The sequence below is a fragment of the Anneissia japonica genome, unplaced genomic scaffold (assembly GCF_011630105.1).
Source record: "Anneissia japonica isolate Jap-2015-1 unplaced genomic scaffold, ASM1163010v1 scaffold2707_len876726_cov182, whole genome shotgun sequence".
In the NCBI taxonomy this organism is placed as follows: Eukaryota; Metazoa; Echinodermata; class Crinoidea; order Comatulida; family Comatulidae; genus Anneissia; species Anneissia japonica.
The window spans coordinates 34,736-45,681 of NW_022723260.1; the positions used below are offsets into that span (position 1 = coordinate 34,736).

Genomic DNA, 10,946 nt, shown 5'->3' on the forward strand with positions numbered 1-10,946 from the left:
TTTTAGTCTATAAAAGTAAGTTAATAATCTTTCTGATTGAATAGATTCAATTGTTTGCCAGCCAAGTTCACCATATAAGGCTTCCTTTGCGACATATCTGGGTGCTTTTAATAGGTATCTGGCCATTTGGTATGTGTTCCATATGTGTTTGATCCAATGACCGGTGTAGTAATGTGAAGCGCTTAGAGGCATTGTGCATGAAGCGATATATAAGAGCGACATATTATTATTATTATTATTAGAGAGGGCGCACTTTATTAAGTATACACAAAAGGGAGAACATTCCAACGGATGCAATGTACAACCTCTGAATTTGCCTAACGAAGAAGTTGTTGAGATAATGGTAATCTCCTATGAGACTCTTTTTTTTTATCCATTTACGTAAAACTAAATTTATTTCAATATTTTTCCATGGCTTATAATAATTATAGTAATGCATGATTTTTTTTTATTTAAAAAAAATCTTTTTTTTAGTGACATTTTGCCGGGAATGAGGCTTTAAAATGTTGAGATCATAGAAATTCTTACTCTTAGTACCGTACCCACTTATACTTCTAGGTGTAGAGAAGCAATGCAGATAAAGTGCCTTGCTCAATGACACAAGCGAAATACACTGTACATCGAGGGATTAAAACCTCGACCCCGAGTTTGGGAAACCAAACCGTTGCTGCTGCGCCAAACCATGTATTAGGCCTACTAAAATGGGAACAAGAGTCTTTGAAATGAATGATCCTACTTTTAGCAAGGAAAGATTATTAACGACATATCATGGTACAAAGTTAGATGACGAGGTTATAACCTCTCGAAACTTGCAACTATTTCATATTTTCATATTTATTTTTTTTTAACCCACATGGGCTAAGATATTTTTGGCCTCTGCCTAATAGTTATAGTCCCTACGGATATGAGAAGTAACTAAGGTCAAAAATAGTATTACCTATTATTTTTGGTCATTTTTTTTTTATTTATTAAGGCAAGTAGAAATATCTAGGCCTATGGTCTGAAAAACAAAACTCTAGTCAATTTAACAGTTATAGAGTTACGGATAATGTAGGTAACAAATGTCAAAGGTCAGAAATACAATATTCAGTCATTTTAGGTGAAATTGATTTATTAAAATGATTAAAAACATGTATGTTATGATCAGTTTGAGATCAAAACCAAGTTTGTATAAGCAATAGATATCGAGGTAACTATGATGTAGATCTAAGGTCAGATGTCAGAAATGGCATTTCCGAATCAGTTTAATTACAGCGAATAGAAATATTTATGTAATATGAACAGTTGAGTAAAAATGCAAGACTGTATGATCATAGTTATGGAGATATGGATGATGTAGTTATCTAAGGTCAAAGGTCAGAAATAACATTTCGCTTATTTTAAAACAAAAATATTTCTTTAGCGTGATTAGAAACATGTATGTTATGAACAGTTTAAAACAAAAACCAAGTCTGTATGACCAATAGCTATGAAAATATGAATGATGTAATTATCTCAAGTAAAGGGTCAGAAAAGGAATTTCCGGTCATTTATTAAGAAAATGCTTCATTAGAACGAATAGAAACTTGTATATTATGAACAATTTGAGACCAAATATGACACCTTTGTGGTTTAATAGACAGTAATTTTGAAATACAAGGTTGCTGCTATCTGCCACCATTTCAAAATTGCCAACATGTTTTTTCTTCATCCTTAGAACCTTGAAATGTTTTCTAGCAAGGTCATATATTGCCTTCAATAAAGTCCCACGGGACCCCCTTTTCTGACTAAGTATTTTTATACATGGATCACACTAATATGTCTGGCGCATGAAAAGCAACGGATACAGTAAAACTTAAGTATTTTTATACAGCGATCAGATTTTTGTAATGTGTAATTTTATTATGGCTCAATACTGCCAGCTATCATTTAATACAATTCGATTAGTTAGAGCATATTGATGGCTTCGGTTGATACAAAGGCGTATGTTCACTCAATATAACGGAATAATATACAACTAGACTCACTATGTCTGTTTGAACAACAGAACATAGGGCTTTTCTCCATTGCTTTAATGAGAAATGAAGTTGATATTGCAACAAAAAGAAAAGTCGTTAAAAGGTATGAACTAAAAAAAAACACGGAAAACAAATATAGTTTTAATGAAGTGGAGAAGAAAGGAAAAAAACCCAAAAAAAACAAAACAAAACTCGACTCGAACTATGGCTGCAACGGTAACAGCGAAGTACATCGTGATTCATAACCATTGCGCGCCACATGAGCCTTCCTTGAATAAAAAGTACATTTTCAGTTTATAGCGATTCAATGACTGAAAGCAAAAATTGTTTATGCATATCACGGTAGTTTTGAGTTTAACCGAGCTGTAAATGGCTTAAGTGTTTTAGAAAATGGTCCTCATATCCACACCCAAAATTGGATCATATCACCATGAAAAACTATTCTGCAAAGTGTCATTTTTATCCATCTATAACTGGGACGTAGGCAATTTAAATGACGCTCAAATTTACACCCTAACCTGGATCGTCCCCTACACATAATGTAATATCTTGCTTGGGTTAAACTTTCCCGAAAGTTTCATTCGGATCAGTTGACATATTATAAACCCTACGCCGGATCATTATAAAAATTCAGTCATTCAGTCTTTATAGACTCTTTATAGATATTAACGTCTGGGATGTCAAAAATTTAAATGACCCTCCAGTTTATACCCTTGACTGATTCGTCGCCAACACGTAATACTATCTTTCTTGTAAACTTTTTCCGAATATTTCATTCTGTTATACAAGGTTTAAATTATACCCATTGATTTTTTTAAAAGAGATATTTAGGTCTGGGTCCTCAAAAATTGAAATGACCCTCCAATTTACACCCTTGACTGATTAGTCGCCAGCACATATTAATTTCTTCCTTGTAATTTGGTTAAACTTTTTCCGAAAGTTTCATTCAGATCAGTTAATCCGTTTTCGAAATACATGTGGTCTGGGACGTTTTCCTTTAAATGGTCCTCAGATCCACACTATACTGCGGATCGTCACAAAAATTAAATCATTTTTTACAAGACCCTTACAAAGTATTATAGAATGTTTCATTTAGACCCATTGGTATTTTTAAAAGAGATATTTAGGGATGGGTCCTCAAAAATTTAAAAGACCCTCCAATTTACACCCTTCACTGGATCGTCACTAACACATAAAACTTTCTTCGTTGTTTAAACTTTCCCGTATGTTTCATTCACACCAACTGACCGGTTTTTGAAATATCCGGTGTAGACTGTTTGACCTCAAATCACCTTGATTGGTCCCTACACGCACACCCCACCATAGATTGACACGAAATATTAGGAGGCACACCCTTGATATATGGCCTTTGCTTCGACGGTACTAGGACATTTCGCCGAATGCCAGTTTGCCAACGGACGTTTGACGGCAGACAGTTGACCGAAAGAAAATTCTCCGACACCGAAATTCGCCGACTGGACGATTTGCCGACAGCCAATTCGCCGACAACGAATTTGCCGACAGACATTTCGCCGACAATTTATTTTTGTGATGTTGTGATTGATGTTTCTTCAACAAATGTTTTGTTTTGTGGAGGACTGGGTAGTCGTCATGGAAAGTCGTTATTTATAGATATCCATACATGCAGACACACTTTCAATATTATAATCATGCAATACAAGATTCTGCCAAAAAATATTAAATACAGGCCTATAATAAAAACATGTTCATTTATATTTATATTAAATATTTTAGTACTAAGAAAATCAAAAGCGACTGTAGTAACTAAAGCAATACAAAAGGGCAATTTTATAAATCGGTACAAACTGATATAATAAGGAAGACAGGATACAAAATACCAGATGTGACTTTACTGTAAATTTAAGGAATATTGAAATATACAATATACTTTAAAGTAATAATATTTCAAATGTTTGAAATTCACGAGAATACGACGTATTACAAAAATAAACAGTAAAGTTTAAATATACAAGTGGGGACACATTACAATATTAATTGATCGGTATCTTTTATTCATTCACGTATAAAATTCAAAATATAGCAGCACAGGATGAATTACAGTTTTAATGAATTAGGCAAATCAATAAATTAATGGGTATATACAATAAATGAGCAATAAATTAAGTTAGCTATATACAAATTGAATTTAAAAAAACCTAATTGATTATCTGTTTATATACATTAGATACATAAAATAAAAAAGTAAAATAATAAGGAAATGTATATAAAAATAGATAATCATGCAATCAAAAAACTCAATATTCATTAATAAATAATAATTATGTAACAAAATATTGTAATACAATAACTATTCAATAAGTCAAAATAAAATATAGTGCACGAAAACATATATACGTCACATAAATACCGTCTTAAAGGTTATTACTTTGCGGGCGGGGGTTGGGTTTGTTCAGACTTTAGGCAATGAACTGTCTATGAGTTGGGAGGTTGAAGTTAAAAGCATTTCATGTAAAGTAAAACAAAAATAAAGCGACATGTATACTGACAAAAACATTCCTTAATAAACGACAGAATAGTATTTCGAATATTTTGATGAAGAGTATTTTTTTTAAATTTTTTTTTTTAGTGACTGAGCAATTTTAAAGCTAGATAAATAAAGTATCAGCAAACATAATTAAATCCATCATAACATTATACTTCTCTTTTGTCTCCCTTTTCATCTTCTTCCTATTCTTCTTCTTATTCTTCTTGTTTAGCAAGGGATTACACAAACTTATTTGACGAGCAATATTAACTGAAATCCGTAAACCTCAAGGTTGCTTCCCCGATCAAGATGTATTCCAAGAATAATGAGGATATCCAAACGAGCATTTGTCGTAGTAGAACGTAAACCATTTTTAATTATTCCCATTGAACAGGGGCGGATCCAGAATTTTTCAAACGGGGGAGGGGAGTGGTCAAAACGCTGTTTTGACACTTGACACTGTTCTGCTGACTTACGTTCCAATAGATGTTTGAACGCAATTCATTATTGTTATTATTATTATTATTATTGTTATTATTATTATTGCTGTTGTTGTTTTGTTATTATTGTTAACACAAACAGTACACAAATGATATGGTTGCTAAACGAACAGACATGTAAAAATATTTTTTTAATTTGTTTTACTTCCCTACGGAATGTACTCGTCTTCCCTGATCCACATGGGTGCGGGGGGGGGGGGGGCGGTAGGCTTCCCCGACGAGGGCCCCCTCTGGTGCCACCTCTGTTTGTTCCTAAGGTACTTTTTCGCGACTCACTGAAATTTTCAGTGGCCATTAAATCGGTGTCCTTTTCAAAATGGATTATGCAGAAAATATTGTGGCTCAACTCTGATTTTGTGTTCGCCGACAAGATTGAAGTATGATAATGGTTTTAACTACAAATTTTCCACTTGTCAATTCTGTTTATCACAGTTTTGTGTTTGTGGTTGGAAACACACATTATTCTATTATACCACTCAGTCATACCAGAGAACAGTTAAATTACTTGTAATTTAACTGTTCCCTGGTCATACTTGTACTAAATATCAATTAACCATTCATGCTTTATCATTACTATAATTGTCACCATGGGATTTCATAAATACCAGAATAGAATAATTCTTTCACGAACGGTGCGAAATAGAGGGTGCCCAGAGAGGGACCTTCACATATAGGCACCTCAGCCCCATCATGGTTAGGGGTGGGGGAAGAGAGAGAGAGAGAAGGAAGATATTGCCGGGGTACCCCTTCCCCCTAACTCAGATGTTGAAAAATAACATAAAGTGCCCCTTTTTAAATGTTGAAAAATGACTGACATCAAAAGTGCCATTCCTGGCATCTAAAAGTCCCCAATTATTAACATTTTTCACCTCAGCCTCAACCATGATGGGGCTCGGGTGGATAGAGTAATTTTACTAGTTTTTATGTATTAAAGTGCCATTTTTGGCATCTAAACGTCCCCAATTCAATTCAATTAATCAATTTAATTAACATTTATTCAATTAATTAATCAAATACATCAAATGATAAATAAAGTGGACAACATTAAAATTGATTAATTAGGATCAGAAATAGAAGCAAAGCTTTAGAAGCAAAGCTTGTCTCAATTTGACACTGACAAGACAAAAAGTAAAAAACTAATAATAATAAATGCATATCAAGTATATATATTCTAAAAGTGTGGGTGAAATTTTTAAACTTAACATGAGTATCATTCCATAATTTCGGTACGTATACAGAAATAAAAAATTGGCTTTTAGTTAGTCTTACAAAAGGAACGTAAAGTGAGTTTGAATTTTTTAAGTAATAACTGTGTATAGGTTTATAATCATGAAATAAAGCTAATATAGAGGTTGGGAGTTCACCTTTTATGTATTGAAACATAAAAGAGGCAACTTGTAATTTGTTTAGATCCATAATTTTTAATATATTTAGTTCTTTAAACAGAGGTTCAGAAGACGATGCAAATGAAACTAAATCAATAATTCTGACAACACGTTTTTGAAGCTTATGTAATCAATCCAGGTTCGAAGAATAGTCACAGGCCCATACTAAGTTACAATACTGCAAATAAGGAAGAATAAGAGTATTCAGTACATTTCCATGTCAGGTAGGGCAAAATTACACCTATACATGTTTCTGCTGACGCAAATCCAGTTATTGTCTATTCAATCACGACGATAACAATTACTATCAACACTGCAGTACCCGCTGCTTACTTGGACTCGAATTCAACCCTGGCCATCAGGCGCAAGCTCGGTGGTCTAGAGGTATGATGCCAGGCTATTGATCTGGAGATCGTGGGTTCGAGTCCCACCCGAGAACTAAATGTACTGAGTATTCAGTACGTTTCCACGTCAGGTAGGGCAAAATTACACCTATATAAGAAAAAGAGTATTGTATAAAGTAATTGAAGTGTTGCGTGTGAAGAATAACTTAAGCCTGTTTATTATTATTCTTACAATGTTCTCACCTCAGCGTAATCCATGATGGTGGTCAGGTGGAAATAGTAATTTTCGTAGTTTTTGTGTATTAAAGTGCCATTCCGGCATCTAAAAGTCTCAAATTCTTACAATTGTCTTACCTCAGCCTCAACCATAATGGGCTGAGGTGGATGGAATTTTTTCATAAATTTGAAGTATCCAATTGCCGTTTTCGGGCAACTGTAAAGTCCTAAATGTTTAAAATGTACTCACCTGCGCCCTAAAAACATAATGGGGCTCAGGTAGATATCGTAAGTTTTGTACTATTCAAGTGCTATTTTTGGGCATCTATACGATTTTCAAATTCTCAAACTTTAATCACCTGAGCCCCAACCATGGTGGAGCTCAGTCGGATAAGGTACCGGTAGTTTTTAGAGTTGTAAGTATTTAAGTGCCATTTTCGGGTACCTATTTAATTCATTCGGGTTTTTTTTGCCTCAATTCGTCAAAAATAAAAAGCAATAAAAGGTAATTTAAGTTCCAACTTCAGGCATCCAGAGGTATAAAATACTGAATTTTCGGGTCACCGCCAACCACAATGGCGCTGATGTGATGTAGTCTCTTAGTTCATCAGCTTGTTTTGTTTTGTTTTTGGGTGGGGGAGGTGGTGGAGGCTCATTTATGAAAATGATTTTCAACCTAATATTATTAATTATGGCTTTCAAGCCTCTCAAATGATGGGAGAGCGACAAGATAGAATATGTTACCCCCGTCGTTTAAACTTTTTTTTCATTTATACAGGAATGCCTTTTTTCTTTTTGGACCCCCTCTTGCAAATATCTGGAGCCACCACAGTACTCACAGCCTCGCGAAAGGCCGCTAAAGGCATAACACAATGAGAGCAGCAGATGAAATTGAACCGGAAAGCTCATCATTTATGTAAAAATGTCAGGCTTGAGCGCACATAGTTGACCCCAGAGTTAAGCTACTTTCTTGGCCTACAAACCAAATATTCCAAAACTAAACTGAACGTAAAAATCAAAATAAAAACGTATGATTTTTTTTATTACAATTCTCCAGTTTCACTTTATGTACGGTAACATTATATTTATGCGATCGTGTCTCGTCTCAGTGCATGTACCTACAGTTCTAGTAGTGCATTAGACGTTGCGCAAAATGTATTGAATAAACATTAATGATCATGTTGAGGATGCATAAGTGAAATGTGATACAGACTGTGATATGCTATATAAACTAGTCCTAAATTAATGAATATGAAACAGTTTTTTGGAATGATACAAGCACTAACAAATTTAACTAATTAATAAAATACAACAATGACAATAAAACATGTCATCGTGTAAAAATTGGTACGGGCCTATTGTAAATTATTTGGTAAATAAGTTTCACTTTTCACGTTTTTGGGTATAACGGCTATATTGCCAGCATTATCAGAGATGCAGTGGCTATTTTCACACTATTTAGTATGAAAGTTAAGTTAGTTTAACAGGTGATATTGCGGGGGGTGTTCCTAAAATTGCAGTGCATTATTATAAAATAAAATTGAGGTTCATTTAAGCTGAAGCTCTCTCCACACTAATAAATTTTATTTGACAAATTTGTGTGATGTGCCTTGCCCATATAGCATACATAGGCATGATTAAGTCATATTACACACAAATATGGGCACATCAGTTTTTTTTGTCACATAAAATTTGATAGTGTGGACAGAGCTTTATTCTAGCTTTAATAAAAAAATAGGCATCTCGGTATTATTTTATTAACTGACGTTTTTAAAATACATTGATATCAGGTAAAATGGACAATTGCATTCATTCAAGTTTCAGTCCTTAATATTGTAGTTTGAGTTCATATCTCATTTCATTATGTAAATAGGCCTATCTAAGATCACTGTGAATTATTATTTAATGTGGCAGTTTTATTTTTTGTAAGTAGTTTTTATTTACTGATCATACACATATTGCTACGATACACACTAAACTTAATTAAAATCTTAATAATACAGGGAATAATTAAAAAATGCAGGGCCGGCGGAACGTTTTTCAAAGTAGGGGGGCCCACTTGTAAGATGAATGGGAATATGAATCATGCAGATCTGGAATCAAATCTTTTGATTTCTAGATGGCGGGAAATGACTTTTCTCGACTTTTAAGCTAGGTGTCTAATGACTTTGTTCTTCAAAAATAAAGGTTTACCCCCTCTTGAAAACAGTCAGGTAAACTTTCTCATTCCTATAACTAGTAAATAGGCATGATATGTGTGTAAACTTACATAACAAAAAAAAAGTTGCGTAGGCCTACGTATTCTTTTTTCAATGAATCGATAAGCTGCAAAGAAAAGGGGGGTCCGGGGTTCTCCCCAGGGAAAATTTTGATTCCTAGATGGCGGGAAATGAGCTTTCCGACTTCTGAGGTGTCTTAATTACTTTCAAGGTTTTCCCCTCTTGAAAACGGTCAGGTAATTTTTCCCATTGCTTTTACAGTAAATAGGCCTTATGAGTGTATACATACACTCATAAGGTTAAAAAAAAAAAAAATGAGTAGTTGCATACGATTTTTTTTCCCATGAATCGATAAATCCCAAAAAGAAAGGGGGTCTGGGGGAAAAATTTTGATTCCTAGAAGGCGGAAATTAGTTTTCCTGACTTTTGAGGTGTCTTTTAATTACTTTTAAGTTTTTCAAAATTCAAGGTTTTCCCCTCTTGAAAATTATTATAATGAATCAATAAACCCAAAGAGAAAAGGGAGGTTCAGGTTCTCCCCGGGAAAATGTTGATTTTTAAATGGTGGGAAATGAGCTTTCCCGACTTCTAAAGTATTTTTTAGCGACTTCAATTTAAGTTCTTCAAAATTCAAGGTTTTCCCCTCTTGAAAACTGTAAGGTAAATTTTTCCCATTGTTATTACAGTAGATAGGCCTTAGGCCTATGTGTGTATACATACATTTAAAAAATTGAGTAGTTGCATACGAATTTGTTTTCCATGAGTCGATAAATCCCCCCAAAAAGGGGGGGGGGGTTGATTCCTAGAAGGCGGGAAATGAGCTTCCCGACTTCTAAGTTGTCTTTTAATTACTTTTAAGTTCTTCAAAATTCAAGGTTTTCCCCTCTTGAAAATTATTATAATCAATCAATGAACCCAAAGAGAAAAGGGAGGTTCGGATTCTCCCCGGGAAAATATTGATTTCTAAATGGTGGGAAATGAGCTTTCCCGATTTCTAAAGTATCTTTTAGCGATTTTAATTAAAGTTCTTCAAAATTCAAGGTTTTCCCCTCTTGAAAACGGCCAGGTAATTTTTTCCCATTGTTTTTACAATAAATAGGCTTTATGTGTGTGTACATACATAAAAATTAAAAAAATATGAATTTTTTTTCCATGAATCGATAAATCCCAAAAAGAAAGAATCAATAAATCCCAAAAAGAAAGGGGGGGGGGGGTGGCAGTTCTTCCCCGGGAAAATTTTTTATTCCTGAGGTGTCTTTTAATTACTTTTAAGTTCTTCAAAATTCAAGGTTTTCCATCTCTTAAAAATGATTCAATGAATCAATGAACACCAAAGAAAAAGGGGGTCCGGGTTCCCCGGGAAAATTTCGATTTCTAGATGGCGGGAAATGAGCTTTCCTGACTTCTGAAATGTCATTTATAAATGACTTTTTAATTTCTTCAAAATTTAAGGTTTTCAGCTCTTTGAAAACGGTCAGGTAAATTTTTCTCATGAGTAGTTGCATGCGTATACTTTTTTCCATGAATCGATAAATCCCAACAAGAAAGGGTGGTCCGGGGGTTCTCCCCCTGGAAAATTGTGAGTCCTAGATGGCGGGAAATAAGCTTTTTTGACTTTTATGTTCTTCAAAATTCAAAATTCTGATTTCCTTAAAAGCAAAAAAAAAAAAAAAAAATCAGCTCATGGGTCCTGAAAAGGTAGGTCTAGAATTCTTTTTCCCCATTTTTTGGCCCAAGGGAGGGGTCAGGACCGATGACCCCCTCCCCCAGATCCGCCAA

General features: G+C 34.2%; 1 non-coding gene across 1 annotated transcript; it reads left to right on the forward strand.

Annotated features, from left to right (window-relative positions):
• Positions 1-6,755: 6,755 nt before the first annotated feature.
• On the forward strand, positions 6,756-6,829 carry Trnan-auu. The gene has a single exon. It is a non-coding gene; the product is annotated as a tRNA-Asn (tRNA).
• Positions 6,830-10,946: the final 4,117 nt, after the last annotated feature.